The 18,535-nt window shown below is 36.6% G+C and overlaps 2 long non-coding RNA genes across 4 annotated transcripts in view; one reads left to right on the plus strand and one right to left on the minus strand.

Annotated features, from left to right (window-relative positions):
- Positions 1–8,213, plus strand: part of LOC311443650 — a 198,774-nt gene extending 190,561 nt beyond the window's left edge. For both annotated transcript variants that reach the window (XR_014697379.1, XR_014697380.1), the window contains exons 3-4: positions 1,013–1,779; positions 5,522–8,213. This is a non-coding gene — a long non-coding RNA (uncharacterized lncRNA). The remainder of the gene's footprint in view (positions 1–1,012; positions 1,780–5,521) is intronic.
- Positions 1–18,535, minus strand: part of LOC311443649 — a 295,691-nt gene that overhangs the window by 7,160 nt on the left and 269,996 nt on the right. The gene's annotated exons all lie outside the window — the stretch shown is intronic.

Genomic DNA, 18,535 nt, shown 5'->3' on the forward strand with positions numbered 1-18,535 from the left:
TTCAGTCCTAATTCTAAAGTTGCATGAATTTAGATGTTGCCCTGCACCTGCATAGAGCCCCAGTTACAGGGTCACTATACATATAGGATTACCCGAGTAAGACGATATAGTAAATTTATTCATTGTATATCTTCTTGTACAGCAAATTTTTATGACACCTAAGACTGAATCAGATGCTCTTTTGTCTCTTGATACAATTCCTTTAAATACCAGCAAACACAACGTTCACTGAGTAGCATATTTGTGTAAAATCTGGTATCATTATTGTCACAGAATAAAAATATCAACTAAAGTAATTGTATAGCCTTTGAATAAACACATGGCTTGCTATTTTCTCATATCACTTAGTATAATTGTTCATCCTCCTTAGCTAGAAGCAGAACATAAATGCTTATGAAGCCCTAATACAATCTTACTGAAAAAAATCTATTTACTCTCAGTTTGGTAACAGTGTTAAGTTATGAAAGTATAGAAAAAGAAGTTATATTTGGGCTAGACTGTCTTGAGAAGTAGCCGATGCCCCATCCCCGGAGGTGTTCAAGACCAGATTGGACAAGGCCCTGGGTGAAATGGGTGAAATCCCTACCCAGAGCAGGGGGGGTTGGAACGAGATGGTTTTTAAGGTCTCTTCCAACCCAAACTGCATAGAACCCATTCTGTGGTTCTATGATAGATTGCCAAAAGCATCTTCCTGAAAATCCAGGAGAATTTATCCTTTCTAAGTATGGTTGGTGCTTGTGAAAAGGTAATGGGGTGTACAGAGTTGGAGCTAAAGTCATCTGTCATGTCCAGAAGGTCAGAGGGTTCCTCCTGATTGTCAATGCCAAACTGAAACCAAATGCTGAGACAAGCACAGTCTCTCACTGTCTGATGAACTACTTGTTGGAGAACAGCATCCTCCCCCGCCCCCCCGCCACCACCACCAAACCACAGCAGGTTTTTTTTTTTTCAAAGCACCATATAAATACCATCTAGAAGTGTTACTACAACTAACTTTATTCCTTTTTAACAGATGGAGAATCTTATGCATTTTATGGAAATAGCACAGCTATGACTTGCCATCAGTTCAGCCAGCAGTCAAGCAAAGAATGGAGCTCAGTTCTGCAAAGTCTGTCCAGGAATATATCTACTAGATTGCTTTACCCCTGAATGAGAAGTTTGCCTACATTTTCTTTCTAAGATTTGGTCTGGAAACAACTAGCAACTGCAGCAGTTTCTGGTAGATAATATTTTTGACTAGATTAGAGTCAATGACTTACAAACGAGAACCTTTTTTATTCCATAATAGAACAAAAGGCATTATTTCCTGAGAAACACAATCTGTGCATTTATCTATTTAGTGTGTTTACTTGGATTTTATATTTTGATAAAAGAGGCATTTCAATTTTATAGCATATCTACAGCATGGTATGTTGAATTCTCAAACTTTAATCATGTACTAGTTATGCTTTGTGTCTAGTTAAAGATGATAGATTTTAATAGTTTAGTATTAAAGGTCAAAGATTAAGTTACTATTGGTAGTTTCTTGGCACCATAAGACCTCTACCTATAGAAGAAACACTTTGAATTTTCACTGGAATCTTAATAACTTGTCCTAATGGTTGGAAGATTCACAGAAAATTAGTGCTAAATATTACTGAGAAAAAGCTGTTTACTTGGGAGGAAGTTTTCAAAGATACAAATTGAGAGACTGGCATCTCTGTTTCCCCTCCATTTCCCATTGTATTAATTGACATATAATCTCAAATGGACTTTGTATGAAGCCAATGGGGTACAAAGGTAAGTTTTAGCTTTTTAGGATAGTGTTTCAACTATAGTGACTATTGATATATGCCATGAAAGCAATGAAGTCTGTACTGGAGTTTTTTGTTTTACTGAGAAGTGGGGAAGGACAGGCTCACTCTATGGGGTTTGCATGTTCACATGGATTATGCAAAGATAATATCAGCAGGCTTCATTTCAGTGTTTTAGTAAATGCTATAAAGCAGCTACTGGAATACTCAAATTAGACCAGATGTCATAATGCCAAACTCTCATCCCAGCAGAGTACAGCATTAAAAAAATGGTTACTTTTATTTTTAATTTACCACTCTATGGATGCGAGAAGTCCCATCTGCTTACTTTATTTTTAAATGAAAACATAAATGTTGTCCTGTGGTGACATTAGGCTAGATATTACGTAGAGATAGAGACTCCAAGCAGTTAAAATTTACATTTAACAAATATGTTTTCTTACATGCAACCATCTGCATGATAAAACCAATGAATAAGTTTGTGAAGCTACTGTAAACAAGATTCAAAGTGACCCACTTTTATGCCACTGTGGGAATAAAAATTACAAAATTCTAAGTAAGCTAGAACCATAGATTTTCCTATGGGAGAAGTCTGGTCACACTGGATAAAGTGCAAATCAACTGCTGGAATGAATTAGATCTGAAGATAGTAGCAATTCAGCATGGCTAAAACTATACAGCTTTTGAAAGATTTTCCAGAACTTCAGAAGTACCTATAAAACCTTAAGCGTGCCTCTGATTCTATGTCCATGGGAACTCTGGCTTCACAACCCAGAGTTGTGAAAAACATCCTGAACAGAACAGAGAAATTAAAAGATGTATTTTTTCCAGTTTGAAAGATAAGAGGAAAAGCAGAGGCAAATTCCACGTGAGTAGAGGTGGAAGAGCCCTTAGCAGGTCCTAGATTTCAGCTCCTAGTAGTGATTTTACTACGTAAAGCACTTCTGAAATGTGGGTTGCATATCTGAAAGGGTTCTTCAAGGTGTCTACTGTAGAAAATAAAAATAAGAAAATATAATTATTTACTTTCACTCTAAATTATTTTAAAGCATTCTGACTTATCAGAGTGTGAGAGTACAACTGCCAGTCATGCTCTTTTCATCAGGCCTTTTCATCTTCAGTGAGCTTTTAGCAGATGCCCAGAGATATTCTCATACAAGATTAGGAAACAGAAATTTGCAACATATAATCTGGCTCTGATTAGTTCTGACTGTCCTCTCGACTTTCTGTTTCGTAAAATTAATAGAGATTCTGCAGTTTACCTTCCAGGCATATTGTAAAAACTAATTCTTTGATGCCTCTTGTAAATGGACAGAACTGTAACTGCTGATTATTAATATCCCTAGATTCAGCAAATATTCAAAGACTTCTTTTCATGGAGCTATAGATTTCAAGGCCAGAGGGCCTTGATCTTGTCTGTGATTAGCTCAATTAGTCTGCTTCCTTTTATATCACTTTCAGACCCTTTAATTGCAGTTGTAAATTGTTTTGAAACAACAGTTAGAGATGCTTACTGAAACATTCTAAAATAAGGTACATTAGCATACATGCATATGTTTTCATACCTATGTATGCTATGGGTAAACTAGTGAAATCACTAGTTGAATGATTTAGCAATAAATGAGTGAAATCAGTAGTTTAGTATTTTTTGTGATTGGTAGTCTGCATTGCAAAACAAATACTGAAGGACTTGGCAGAAGTCTTGCTCTCTGATACCCTTTCACTTTCCATTTCCTTTGTCCTTGGAGATTGTCATAATGCAGCTCTGTGCTTTTTCAGCTAGACTTTGCCAGATGTCTACTTCTTGCATATATTTGGAAGAAGTTAAGCTTAATTTAATTGTGCCCCAATTCAAGAGAGTATCCCTATGCTGGCAAGTTGATTAAGCATGGCGGTAATTTTAATTATCTTCTTATCTCTCACTGGAGTGCAGTTAGTAGAGCTGATGAAGTTAACCCCGTAGATAAATACCCTTTTTAAACTGGGGCCTCAGACAAGAAGGATAAAGCTTTCTTTTCAACAGCAAAAATTGGTCTTCACCTGTCTGAAGCCATTTCTTCTTCACTTCTCTATCCATCTGCAGAACACTTCCTTCAGAGGGCCTGACATTACAGTTGAATCACCTTTATTACTGGCTTTTTTTCCCTGATAGTTTTGCACTTGTCTGTGATTCATTGCTGTCTTTTACCTATGACAATGCTAAGCTGGCTGCTTATGCATTTTTTTTTGCCAGCTGTTTCCCTCTCCACATGACTAATTCTATTGTGTGGGTACAACAGAAATGGCACAAAGCCAGCATTTAAAAGATGCCAGTTAGTACATTAAAGATTTGAGAAGGTACCGTATCAGTTTTACATGCCACTTTCATGGTAAAATCATACAGATACATGGGGCTAACATTTCATTTAATAATCAAACACATTAAGATACCATTTTCAAGCATGGCACTTAAATGCCTTGTAACTCATTTAATTTTCTCTCTGAAAAACCTTGTCAGAAGCCAGGAGGAGAAACAACAGCATAATTTAAATGTCACTTTGCTTCCCAATAATGACTTTCATATTCACTCATTCTACTCCAGTGACAAAGCTCACATCTCTGCTAGCATGTTTCTGTTCATTTAGCCCTGTTTTCAGCTGGGTGTGCTTGAGTACGCTTTTATATACTTAATCTGGGCTTTAATTAACACAAAAAAAAATAGCCTAGAGAGAAGAACAGAGAGGGACTCCAAAACTGAGAAGGTCATTCACAAAACAAAGGCAAAAGATCCTTACTGTATAAAAATTGTAACATCCCAGTCTGCAGCATCTGAACTTATTTTTGCTCTGTATGAATATCAAGCCATTTGCAGACTTCCTGTGCATCTCACATTTTTAATACATACAACAGGATTCCTGCTTGCCTTTACACACACTCAGCACTCAGCTGCAGAGGCATTCAATTTGCCCTGGATCTCCAACCTGGCAAAATGTCTCACACACAACCCAGAACAGTTCAGTTTAAGGTGACAGAAAAAATAGCCCCTGAGAGGCAGAATGTTGGTGGTAGTGATCTAGCAGTTTAATCTTCATTTTCTTATAAAGCTACTGAATGGACACAAGAAAGCTCAACTTGTTCACATCCAAGGACGCTGGAGGAGAGAGCAAAATACTCTGCATAACTTGTAGGCCTTGAAACTGATCGTTTCACCCCAAAACACTGTATAAAAATGATTCACTTTAATCCAAACTATAATTCAGACATACCTAGAGTGCCCCACAGCCTCTGCTTGAATAGCGAAAGGAAGCAACATATACCAGCTTAGAGGGACGAGTAAAGGAGAGTATTTTTCTCCCATGGAAATTCAGGCAGGAAGAATATTATTACTGACAGCCCAATCTCACCTCTGGGATCAAACTTGCAGTCCTGCACAGCGCTGAAACTGCCACATGAATTTCCTGAATTCCTCCATTTTGCATCTCACTTACAGAAAGCCAGCTCCAGTTATACAAAGACACAAACATACTCTGAGAGGTTGCTTCAGGACTGAGAGAGATTTGTTCTAGTTATTGATTCCTCGTTACAATTTCTGCAGCCCCTGAGATATCCTTAGAGATCTAACATTAGAGTACTGGCCAGGCCAAATTTTGCTTCACTTTTAAGAGTGATGCATTTACATCTTAAGGGAATATTGATCTACTGCAAATCTTTTTTTTTTTTTTTTCTTTTTTTTCTTTTTTTTCTTTCAGGCAGGCTGAAACTGCTGAGGAGAGAGAGAGAGACAGGACAGCAAAAACCTTTCCCAATGCCTATGAAAAACATCAGAATATAATAATACAGCTTTGAAAACTTACAAAGTGAACCCAAAACTTTATAGCAAACATAAGGAAGGGAAGCTCATAAATGAAGAATACCATTTATATACGGGACCTCTTCTTAAGAGATCTTGAGTAGCATCTGGCACAACTAAGCCCTTAAAATATCATGACTGTTAATTTGTTTACAAAGGACTTAAGAAGCCAGAATAAAAAGGGGAAATGCTAAAGAATAAAACCACTGAAAAGCATCTTTCCCTCTTGCTGGTAAAAAGATTTCAGAACAGGTGTTTTCGGCCTGTTACTGTTGCCGTCAACCAATATCAAAAGCAGTTGGCAATGCTCTCATCATGCAAAAGTTCCAATCAGATATCTCAGTATATTCTAATTACTGTAGTAACACCTGTTGTGGTTCTAAATGACTACCTTATCACAGCAGACAGGCCTGCCTTCTATTTAGCTTTTATTGGCTCTTAAATTTCCACTTCCTCTAATTGCATGTCTAGCTTACCAACAAATTTAGGAGTCCACATCTATTCTTTCTCACCTTGTGCTTTAATCCTCTGTACTACGTTAAAGGTTTTGCTGCCATCTCTCACCTGTGCTTTGATTACGTCTATCCCACTTCACCCAAGACAGCAAACTTTCTTTTCTATTCATATTATCATTTGGCCGAGTGAGTCATCCAAATGCTGGCTATGCTGGCTATGCTGCTGATACCCATATACACGTACATATCAGCAGCTCTACCACAGAAATGTCATTTCTAAACACCTGTTCTTTGCTATTGTGCCCCATATCAAAAAAGTTTTTTTTGCACAGTAGACAGCTAAGGATTGTACGTGCTCTTCCACTCTTGCATTTATACCCACCAAAAGCAAATACCAATCATTTTGCAAAGATGCTGCCAAGCACTAACTGTGGCACTGAATTGACTCCTGTTACTTCACTCAGCAACAGATAATAGATCACTTCTTTTCCTGATCTGGACCCGACTCAAATAATCTGGAGATCAATACAGACTTTTCTTTTGAGTTCAACATATATTGGATCATATACCTAAAATGTGTGTTATTACTACTGAGAGCAATCATTTATATACAGCAAAGTATGCATAAAAGCAAACTACATTTTGCTTTCACAAGCACAGTGGTCAAGATGGGGGAAGTCGAATCCCAGAATGGCTTGGGTTGGAAGGGACCTTAAAGACCATCTTGTTCCAGCCGTTCCAGCCCCCTTGCCCAGGGCAAGGACACCTCCCACTAGACAAGGTTGCCCAAAGCACCATCCAGCCTGCACTTATGCATTTAAAGTAAATAAATATATAAATCAACAATCTGAGAGCAGCATGATTGTTGTTTTTTCTCCTCCATAAATAGAGCACTCTTCCAGAGCATGAAACCTCTAGTTGCAAATTCTAGTGACTGAAATGTGAGACTGACTATAAGAAAACATAATGGTTGAATCATTTTTGTCATCCAAGCTGAGAAAACTACAATACCTGAGAAAATGGTGAGGGGCTTATGAATTTATCTCACAAGACTGATCTGCATTATTATAAGACACATCAGAAAAAAATGTTTTCACTCCCACTCAGATTCTGAAGTTTTCCTTACTCCTTCAACCAACTTTCTGTTATAGTTAAATATGTATGTATAATATAGATATTTTTAAGAAAATGTTCTTCTTAAGGATAAGTTGAATATGTAAGTTATGTATCTTTTCTTGTTCCATGAGATAAAAGTAAACCTACAATCATAATGAATGATCACTTCTGAAGGAGAGGAATTTTTGTTTTGGACCACAGATGGTGAAAGCATTAATTGCTTAATGATGATTTATAGTTGGAATATTGTATCCCATTTGTCTCTTGTTATTTCTCAAAACAAACTCTTTTGTCACATACATTTAAAATACTTTATGCTTATGATATCCATTCATGCTATTGAGTAAAATCTCTTTGTATGGATGCTCAGCTACTCCTTTTCATTTAACGCTGACTTAATGACAGCCCAGACACTAATATTAGATTTGAGACCATTGAGCAATGATTTCACTATGAATTATAAGTTGAAACAACTAGATGATGAAGGCCACATCCCATATACTTCCAGAGCTGTACAATAAAATGATATAGAGATATGCATACGTGAGCCATTATGTAGCTTCTGTGCTCTGGGATCATGTAGCCATGAGATCAAAAGGAAGTAGTAATTCATATAATTACCACTCTTACTTGAGATAGAAAAGCAGAGGAAAAGACACACTGCACATTCTTTAAAGGAGAAAGTGTAAGTTGCAGCTAAGACACTAAGTTTAAGCTTGAGCCTGCTTGGTTAGTAATAATATTTTATTTTAGATTGTTACGATTTTGCACCCACATCAATTTTTACTTTATTTGACATGCAGACTAAGCAACCTCGGTTCCAGGTATGGAAAGTGTCATGAGTGTATCTAAACTGGGGGACCTAGGACTGCCTTCCAGACCAAAGTTAACCAGCTCTAGCTGGCTCCTGACTTGAAATCAGACCCAGGGCACATTGCTCTGGCCTAGCTGCTGCTGGTCAGAAAGCCTCAGGCTGATGAGGAGCTGGCTAGAACCGTAACATGCATTTTGGAGCACACTGTCCTAGAATTTTGGACAAATGCCAAGTACCAAATGGAATTTTGAATCAATTCTCTGCCAATTAAGAAAAAGATTAAGTTCAAAAAAGGGTGGGATCAAACATATTACAGTTTGGAAGAAAAACAATTTTCAATAGCAGAAGACTACACTTCTGTCTATTATCAACTTTATTTTCAGATGTCCAAACCAAATTTAATAGAAACTATCTAAGTTCTCAAAGTAAAGAATTCAGAGTTTTTGTTTTTGTTTTTTGCTTTGTTTTGTTTTGTTTATATATATAGAGAGAAATTCATACACAAAAGTACAATTGCTCCCCTGGAGCAGGATTTTTTATTTTTATTTTTTAATCTTTTGGCTTACCCAGCTCCTTAAATCATTCCAGGCTGGTTACTTGGTTACTCCAGTGTTACTCATTTTGATGTTGCCTCTCAATTGAACACTGGATTCTGGTGATCACCAGCATGGAGTACTGTTGTGATACAGTGGATACAGTGGGACAGAGGCTGGGATTCCTGCTGAAGGAATGGCCGTGGTAGTTACACAAGCTGATCCAAAACATTTTCTCATGCATATACAACACAAAATAGCCTAGGATAAAACAAGCCCTTTTTAGGCACATAAAGAAGTTATGTCTATAACATTACCATATAACAAAAGAGGTCACCTGTTTAAATGACTGTGTTACACAAGGAAAAAATAAGGGTACCTCCTCTGTATACAAGCACTTTTCAGTTGCAGCTTTAGCATTAAATTCATTACTTTTTTTTTTTTTCCTTGGTCTTTAGCTTTTTATATAGCTGCTATCTTCTTTTTTTTTTTCCTTTTTTCTTTTTTTTTTTTTTTTTTTTTTTTTTCCTTTTTAAGATGACTGTGTTTTACACATGCCACAGCTTTTACAGGAATACATAATGTTTTTGTTGTTGTTTTGTCTAATCTATTCTGTTACCTGTATGGATAAAACTGATAGTGAATGTTGATGTATTTCATAAACTATATTAAGCCTTTGAAGAAACTTCAATGTACTCATATAGAGAAGCAATATAGAAAATATTCACTCTGTCATGACACAAAAATTACAATTCCAAGCTAGAAACAAATGACATTCCAGAAGGAACAACATTTAAGGAGTTAATAATGAACCACTTGTCTTCATTTTTAGATCCTTTAATCCTGCTATTGTGCAGTTTTCACACAGTGCTAAATTGAATTACTGCATCATTTTTTACAATTTCTTCATACAGTTGACCCAGTTTATAGCAGGTTTGAAAGCATTATCATTGCTTAAGGTTCAAAGATGCTGCAGTGTATTGCATTACAAGTCAATCACCACAGAAGTATTTTGATGTGCTTTTGCTTTCGGATATAGAAGAACAGATATCCAAATGAAGGATGGTATTTCATTTTATCATAACAATGTCACATAATACAGCATGCCTTTTTTATACAATATGTATAGTCTCATTTTTTTTGTATTTCTTTCTCTGTTTCTAGTCCTAATAAAGTGAATCCTCAGTTTATGCCTCCCGATGACTTTATTAACATGGGCAAAAAGAAGGTTGACGAAAGTTCTAACATATAGCTTTTTACTATTGTGTAGCAGATATATTTAGTTGGATACCACTAAAAAAATAAAAATCAATGCTGGGTTTCTAAACATTATACCTCTTCTAAAAGGCTCCAAGTGAGAAATTCTTTATCTGAAGTTTTCCTATTCTAAAGTGCAGTATTTTTTACAGCTCTTTTAGAACATAAACATGGTGCTCAATTTAACTACGTTTCAGGCAGTGAGTTTTAAGTAAAGCATTTCATTTTCTCAAGGTCATTCTTTATGCTTCAGGTGTTAATTTGTGTTGTTCTTGAAGTATTCTTATTATTGATAGTAGAGTCCTTGGTATATGTTATATTGAAGTATTGCTAATGTATGAACTGTAATGTTAAATTTTTAATCTAATCAATCAAATGGCATGCATATGCAGTAGATGCTTGGCTTTTACTAAGATTAATTACCATGTGCTGTGAAAACCAACTTTGTAAGGTGAAATATCACATGCACACAGACACACACAATAAGACAAAAAGAAAAGAAAGCAAATTGTGCAAAGGGATGAACACTGTAATAAGTTAATGACTACTTCTGTCATTCAAAACATATGCATAGCCTTTAAGACAACACAAAACAAAGATTAAACGCATGTTAAATCAACTATCTATTAAAGCATTTAGAGCTCTTCTCCAGATTCTACATGAAAATTATGCAATCTGTTGCAAAACTAAACACTTGTCTCCCAGATGGTGCTCAGAGTCTGTCTGAGCAAACACTCCTTCCATGCTCTGCGTAACAAATTGTGCATATTTTTGTTCAGTGTGCTTCATTTTATGCATTTGAGGACTTTTACACTGCACACGCTACATAGAGATTACTAAATTTGCATTGTAAAATCCAGTAATGTTGTATTTATATAACTGATTGCATTCATGAAGTGGAAGATAAGATACTTCATCATGGAAAATGGCAGCATCTCCCTTTTTCCTGGGTTGAAGTTTCAAACTTACTCTGTTTACTGCACATACTGATCTGGGTTATAATTCTCAGAGGTCATTGACAGCTAATTGCTAATAATAAGTAGCTAATTGCTTTTTTTGACCCGTCTTGCAAAGTTAAGTTTCTACAATAGTGTTTGAGAGGTTGTTTTACCATGCCAAAAATGGTTATGATTGAAGTGGGAATAGCATTAAAGCTGCACTAATGCTTATATAACTTTATTAGAAGGTACATTTAGTAGTGGACTTGGTGGTGTTAGGTTGATGGTTGGACCTGATGATCTCAAGGGTCTTTTCCAACCTAAATGATTCTATAATTATTCATGCACTAGCAACATAGCATGTACCCTTCTGGCTGGGACTCTGGTTCATCTAGAAACCTAAGAAAACACACTGAAGTCTGAGAAAGACAACTGCAATTGATTAGGCTTCAATTTTTTTATTTATTTTTTAACCTTGCTGCATTTCTTAAGTATTTCCTCTGCTTTGATTTCTGCCTGTAAAATGTGAGTTCCCTGTTTCACATGAGTTAAGATAAATATGCTGCTGTTAGTGAATTACTTCAATATGTGTTATGGGACTAAAGATGCACCTGAAATTAACGGATGTACCTTTTGTGGAGAAGTCCATCCTGATAACCATTTTGTAATAGTTTTTCCAACCTTACCCTGAAGGCAAAGCAAATCCTTTTGAGATTTAGTCAGCTCTCTGGTTTAAAAGGAAACAAAAATGCAGGGGTATCCAGTATCATTAGTTGTGACATGCAAGTCTTCATGTTTGAAAAGGCAAAGGTGCTCACATGCATAAACTGAATATAAAACTTAAACAATGAGGGAACTTGAAACATATTACACTGATGCTCTGCAGTATGTCTTTATTTTGCCTTGTTCATTGTTTTAGTTCCTGTCACAGAAGAAGCATGTGTATTAAATGAAAGCAGAACTAATAAATAAATAAATAATCTCTTTGTAGACTATTTCTGTACATTTTTGAAGTAATTGTTTTGACTCATCAGCATAATTTTTGTTAAATCCAGAAGGCTTTAGAGGTATTTTTATATAACTTCAAATATTTTACTTATATGAAACATGAAATTTTTGAAGGATGAAAATAGTGAAGTTCAAAGTTTGGGTGCATGGAAATTATATATAATGCAGCAACACTGCAGGAGAAGATTTAACTGGCAAGTCCTCCAAAGCATACTTCTTCCTTGCCTTCAAAATGTCAAGGAAGACAACTGGTGTACCAGACAGTTATACTTGTATTATGCAAGAGAACAGGGTCAGCTTGATAATTTAGATCTGGGCTCAGTCCAGTCAGATCTGAGTATTGTCAAATACACTATTTCACAACAACTCTTGATGATCTGGTCTAATGTTTTAACCACCTGCACTGTAGATAAATTTTCCTTAGAAATTTATGATTTCTTTTACTACAACAGGTAGCTGTTGCTTTGTGCTTTTTTGCTGTAAAATATGACAAGAATCTGGACCTAATTGTCTAGTTCCCCTTTAGCTTGTTGGACTGATACCAATCACCCTCTTGTTCTTTATGTACCTGGAAATGCTTTCCAGGAGTCTGTGCTAGGGACTGAATTGAAGCTTTACAGCCAACACATCCTCAGACCCTCCTCATGGGTCTCATGGGCATAACATTTCCCTTTTCTAGTCCCTGACTGTCATGACACCAACCTTCCAATGTCATCAGGTAGCTCTTTCAGCATCTTTGGATGGTCCTCATTCAGCAACATGGACTTTGAGACATTTAAAACCAGACTGGACAAGGCCCTGAGCAAGCTGCTCTTGTTGACCTGGCTTTGAGCAGGGAGAGGTCAGACTCGATCTCCAGAGGCTCCCTTCAATCTCAGCTAGTCTCTGATTCTGTGTATTTGTCCACCTTATTTAAGTAGTCCCTAACTTTCTACTAAATCCACACTGTGCTTGTATAAGTACATTTTGCATTGCAAAGCAGATTGTCCAGCTTCCTGAATAGAGCAGTCTAACACTCCATAATCTGTGCAATATGATATGCCTGTTTTAAATTTATGAAGCTGTAAACCAATTTCCTGTACTAATAAACACCTCTTTTTTCATTCCCAGTTATCCTCCTCTTAAAATTACTGTACTGCCTTGCTCTGTTTCTCTCTCTCTTTTCCTTGTCTTGTAAGAAAGAAATGGGGTGAGGAGGGAGAAAGGGGGGAGAAAGGGGGGAGGGAGAGGGGGGGGGAGAGAAAGAAAAGAAACAGCAACACACAGAAATAAATGATATTTGGGGAGAATCCAAGATCAACAGACCAGCAAGCCCACTCATTGTTCTTTATCGTTTTGGCTTTCTTCCAGCCCCTCTAGGTTTCTCTCTCTTTCCAAACTGCTTTCTGCATTCTCACATATGTTATAGAAAGTATTATGATTTCAGAGAAGTGCTTTAATTTTAATTTTATAACAGCTTGATCTGCAAAGGAACTTGTCCAGTTTTTAACGGAGTAGAGGAGGAGAGCTTGTTGCTCTGTCACTCCTTAATGTAAGCGCAAACTTGATTATTCTTAACAGAAGATCCATATGTGTATAGTATCACTGGAGGAGAAATGGATGCTTTTTGCATATAGTTAGTGGGCATAATTATCTGTGAAATTGTTTGGGTTTGGTTTCCTCTGGCACTACAATAAATATTTCAAATCCAGCATGCATCAGGCCTGCTGCCATTTTTACAGTGAGAAGCACAATAATGTAGCTTTACATTTTGTCACAAAAATGATCCGTTTTTCTAATGCAGCAAAGAGCAGGTAGGGAACTGGTATAAAAAGACATGGATGTGGATGAATGTATCTGTATTTTTAATAGATACCTTCTAAATGTAATAAATTTTGAAAATTACTGATAGAATCTGCATAGTTACTAGAATACTTCAGCCCTTCTGATCTGTCAGGCAATAGGTTGGAAGGAAGTTCATAACTTAAAAGACTACGACATAGGAGCTCAATTAATGTAATAATTATTGGAATAATTCTCCAAGTTTAACACAAAAAAAGCCCAGCTCTTTCTTTCACACTACAGCTATCCAAGCATCTACCTAACATACACCTTTGCACAGCAGCGCTTGCTGTGTGTCCAGTAGAAACAAGATGCTATCTGGTTTGGCACAGGCAGTGCTCTGCCAGGGCCTCCCTTCATGCCACTGTGGCCTGAATGTTCAAGGACATTTTCGAGGGGAAGCTCCAGTCATCTCCATCTCCTCAGGTCCACTAGCCAAGCTAGAGTGATAGGGACATCACAGGAATCATTAGGACAGCATGAGACCATCTTCATCCGATTTAGAGGGAGCCTGAAAAGGACCTGCTCTTGCTGCTGCTGCTTTACCTGCTCCTGACCGATTCCTACAGAATTTCCACAATTCAAGTAAGAGTTTGCAGAAATCAGAGTTGGAAAAGAGCCTGGGCAGCACAGACTTACACCTGCACGTCTCTCATTATCATAGAACTGTAAGCAGCCGATGCATGCAGGCCCAGGTCTCTGAGTGAACTGGGTGTTTGTTCATCCAGGGCTTTGTAGGCTGTTACAGTCTTGCCAAAAGAGAGAAAGCCAGTAAATTCCACGGTGCCATGGGGAGCAGCCTTACAGCAGTGTTGCCTGGGAAAGCCTGTGCATTTTTGGGTTATTCGGGGACATTCATTTAGCTTCAAGTCTGGGATCAGGCTCTGGAAGAATGCAGACATACTACAGTGTGACTACATGAAAGTATAGATTTTTCAAGACTAACTGTTCTTTTCCTTTTGGCTTTCATAGTTAAAACTGAAGCAAGCTGATCATTCAAATGAAAATGACATAGTCCAAGAGATCACCTGTGTGCTTAAAGATGGATGGAAATGGGTATATTCATAAACATTTGAAAAATTTGAGTCTTTAAACTTTTCTGCATTTTGTACTTCGAATTATTAAACATATTTTTTCTCACTGATAACATTGTTTAAACATGTAAATGTGAGAGGCAAGCCGTAGTTACTGTTAAATTTGTTGCAAGACATGCATCTTCAAGCAAAGAAGGAAAGTTGTCAGCAAATGCTGATTCTGGGCTGTGAATGCAGCTCTGAATGCCAGGGACTATGAATGGGGAAGAAAAAAAAAATCAGTCTGAGACTCTGAGCCAGGCTGACTCAGACCAGCTCCAAGCTGAGACAAACCAGCTCAGCTGAGCATATCACTACAACAGGTACCTAAATAAATTATGTTTAAAGCTCCTGTATATCCCAGCTATCCCCATGCTTGCTCTTTTAGGACTTTTCCATCTGTAGATGCAAGAAGCTTTCAGAGACGTATATTTAAATTCTCACTTTGACTCCTACTTTTCATTGCTTTCACTGCATCCCTAATAACAACAACAATCAGATAAAGCTGCTCATTTGACTTTCAGAGGCAGTGCTCAGTAGGGCTGGAAATGTGCAGTTTTGGGATGCAGTCTGCCTTTCAATGCTAGGAAGTGCTTGTCACCATTATTAATTAAGTATGACATTTACTCTCTTCATTGGTTCTAACCATGCACACCATGATCTCTGTAGCATATAAATATTGTAATTTACAGATGGGTGAAGAAAAGATTTGCAGTTTTAGGATTTATGTGGGTTGGGGTTGCTCAGTGAAAATTCTGGCTTTTGGGGGATTTATTTTGGGGTTGCTTAACTGTTCTGTGGAAAAGAGAATCTGCCTGCTGACCAGTTCTGATATACAGTTACAGAGCTGTGCAAATGCATCTAGCAAAACTGAGATGCAGTCAAGCTGGCAAATTCTACAAGCTGTGGTCAGGGACTTGTGTAGCATGGCTAAAGAAAGTGTCCTCTGTTGTGAGTCTTTGTTTCTGACTAATTCTAAATAAAGAAGTGGTTACAGAAATCTGTGGAGTTATATAGATACACATATAAAATATGGTGGAAGGAAAAGATATTTGTACGAGTAAGCCATCAATATGCTGTCTTGCTAGTTAGCCAAGTGAATCATAATTTGCCATGCTTTTCAATATGTGTGAATTGCAAACAGGCCACAGTGTGCTTGGAATTTTGCTGGCAGTTTGGTAGCTAAAGTCATAGAAAATAAAAAGTGTAGCAAACAGCTTGAGGGACATTCAAAGGGGAGAGATTTGTAAGAACTGATTTCTGGTACAGATAGCCACATGTCATAAACCTAGTTTTATGTCTCTATTTACATATTAATTGTAATTCATCTATGGCATAATTAAAGAGGCTTAATACAGGGTTTTATACAAAAATACATGTTTGCCAGACATCAGTGGCATCAGAAACAAGCTGACATCTTTTGAGGACTGGCACTGTGTTCACTTAAGATGCTGTGATGGTTCCAATTGCTTGATTTTCATGATGTGTAATTGTCTTTTTAAAGGACTCTCTCACTACAGCTTTTCAGAATCATTTACAGGCATTTATTAAATAGAAATGAGCATAAAATGAACAACCTAGAATACCACATTGTTAGTACTATTCTTACTACTTCTGCAATTACTATCAAGTGTATGCAATGCCACAAATACATCTGAAGAGCTAGCTGTGTAAAAGGAGACGAGCGTATAATAAAACGGGAGGGTGGCAAAGAGAGACAGACCGTCACTCATAAAAGCTATTAAGTATGTGTTGTATTTCAGGCATGCAGCTAATTTCATTGGCTTCAGTCAGATTTTTGGAGTAGATCCACAGAGGACAACCACATAAATACTATTTCTTACCTCCTCATTAATAATTGCAAGGAAAACAGGTAATACTTGAAGAAGAACAAAACAAAACTATGCAAATAGGACACCACAGAAGACAAAAAAAGCATTTAAGGGAGAGATGAATGGTGAGATCCATGGGGCAGACAATAGACATGGGACATGAGTCAGTTGGTGAGGGCACACTGAGACATCAAAAAGGACAAAAAAAAAAAAAAAAAAAAAAAAAATTGACCTTACCATAACAACTGGATGCAAATGACAAATAATAGCAACCTTCTCCATGATGTGAGGAACACAGTACACCCTAAGTCTACTAGATCCCACACGTATTTGTGCATGCTCAAGCCTTTTTACATTTCATATGGAATTTATTTTGGCTATTTCTAAATTAACTCTTAAAAAAAAAAAAGTCACTTAGACAAACGTCTACCCTCCTTCTGTGGAGGTTTTGTCTATTTTATGTCTATTTTAGTAACAGATGAGGGTATCTTTTCTTTCTATCAATTTGAGAGGCTGATACAGCTTATAATAGTCAACATGAACTCCCTTGATTAACGTTCCAAAAATATACTTAGAAACAATTCAACATGCAAAATCAAACCTGAACACACTGTGGAGGGAGAAGGTACGCAGAACTAAAGTATCCCTGAACTATCCAGTACCCTTTAAACCCCTAAGTTCCAGACAGTAGACATAGTATATAATCTGGGCCACTACATGTTGGGCTTTTTTTTCTTCTCACTCTCATATCATTATGTTTCTATAGATGTGCACATTCTGAACTCTTTCTTGGTTCTTTAGTCAATGAAACATTAAGTGTTTCTGCATATTAATCTCTCTCACACACACTCACCAAGTTTTGTTCTCAGTTCTTGGTTCAGCTATAATGAATATAAATTACAAATTCTGTACAAAAAATATGTACAAAATCAGAAATATGTATAGAAGATTCTCTGTGTGAACAGATGGATGCATGTTACATCCAGAGGTAGTATAATTCAGTTTCCTTACCTGTTTGTTTTTTTTTCTTAGCAAATAAAATTGAACCAGATATAATAAAATTAAGAAAGGTTCAATAATTTATATAAAAATCTATTCACATGAATATAATGACTTATATCAAAACCTGAATATTTAAAATTTAATATAAAATATTAGCATATGAATAATTGGAATCAGAGGAATGTATAATGAGGTTACAGTTACTACAGTATATTGACCATTTTCTGCAGCTTGATAGGAAAATGTTTAACCTCAAGATAAATAGGATGTGCATTCTGTAAGCCCCTAAAGCTGTGTTACTATTAAGCCAATGTGCTCCTTGAGCACACATACATGTGCACATCTTGTGGAATCAGAAGTACAACATAAATTCCCACAGCAAGTTTCTTTGCCAGAAAATAGTCCTTTTATCAGTAAAACTGGGAGGGAAAAAAAGAAAGCAATGAGGAGTGACTTTACTACAAAAGAATAAAATTAGCACTACATATATGCCACTTTTTTTCTGATTTTTTCACGTACTGTTTCGTTTACCTCTGAAGAATATTTGGTGCATCAGTTCAGCCAGCTGGCAACAGAAACATAATTAATTTTTTTGGTCAGATGGTTTCCGTCTTCACACCTATACTGAAAGTTTTAACTTCCATCCATATTTATATTTGTCATCTATTTCTTCAATTCAAATGTTCTTTCAGAGAAGATTGGTTTCATGCAGAGAGAAGATAAAAATCAGAATGCTTACCTCACATGCAATAAATTCATCATATTTATTTATCCCCAATACACAGAGAAAAAAAAGTTAGAGAAAAAGAAATCTCAGATGCTAGTATCTAACATTTAATTTTTTTTCTTTCTTTGTCTGAAACTATAAAAAGGAGCTGGGGGGCTGGGGAGAAAGGGGAAAATTAGCTTTTTTATTTTGTTTTGTTTTGTTATTCCAGTGTGTGTTATTCAGAGCTACAAACATTGAAATATTCATAATAGAAAGGTTACTAAATTGCTGTGTCCCAGAATCATGAGAAAATGTCTGACAGCATAATTATAAAGGGCCTGTTACAACGGCACAG

The sequence above is a fragment of the Aythya ferina genome, assembly GCF_964211825.1.
Source record: "Aythya ferina genome assembly, chromosome: 12".
Lineage (NCBI taxonomy): Eukaryota > Metazoa > Chordata > Aves > Anseriformes > Anatidae > Aythya > Aythya ferina.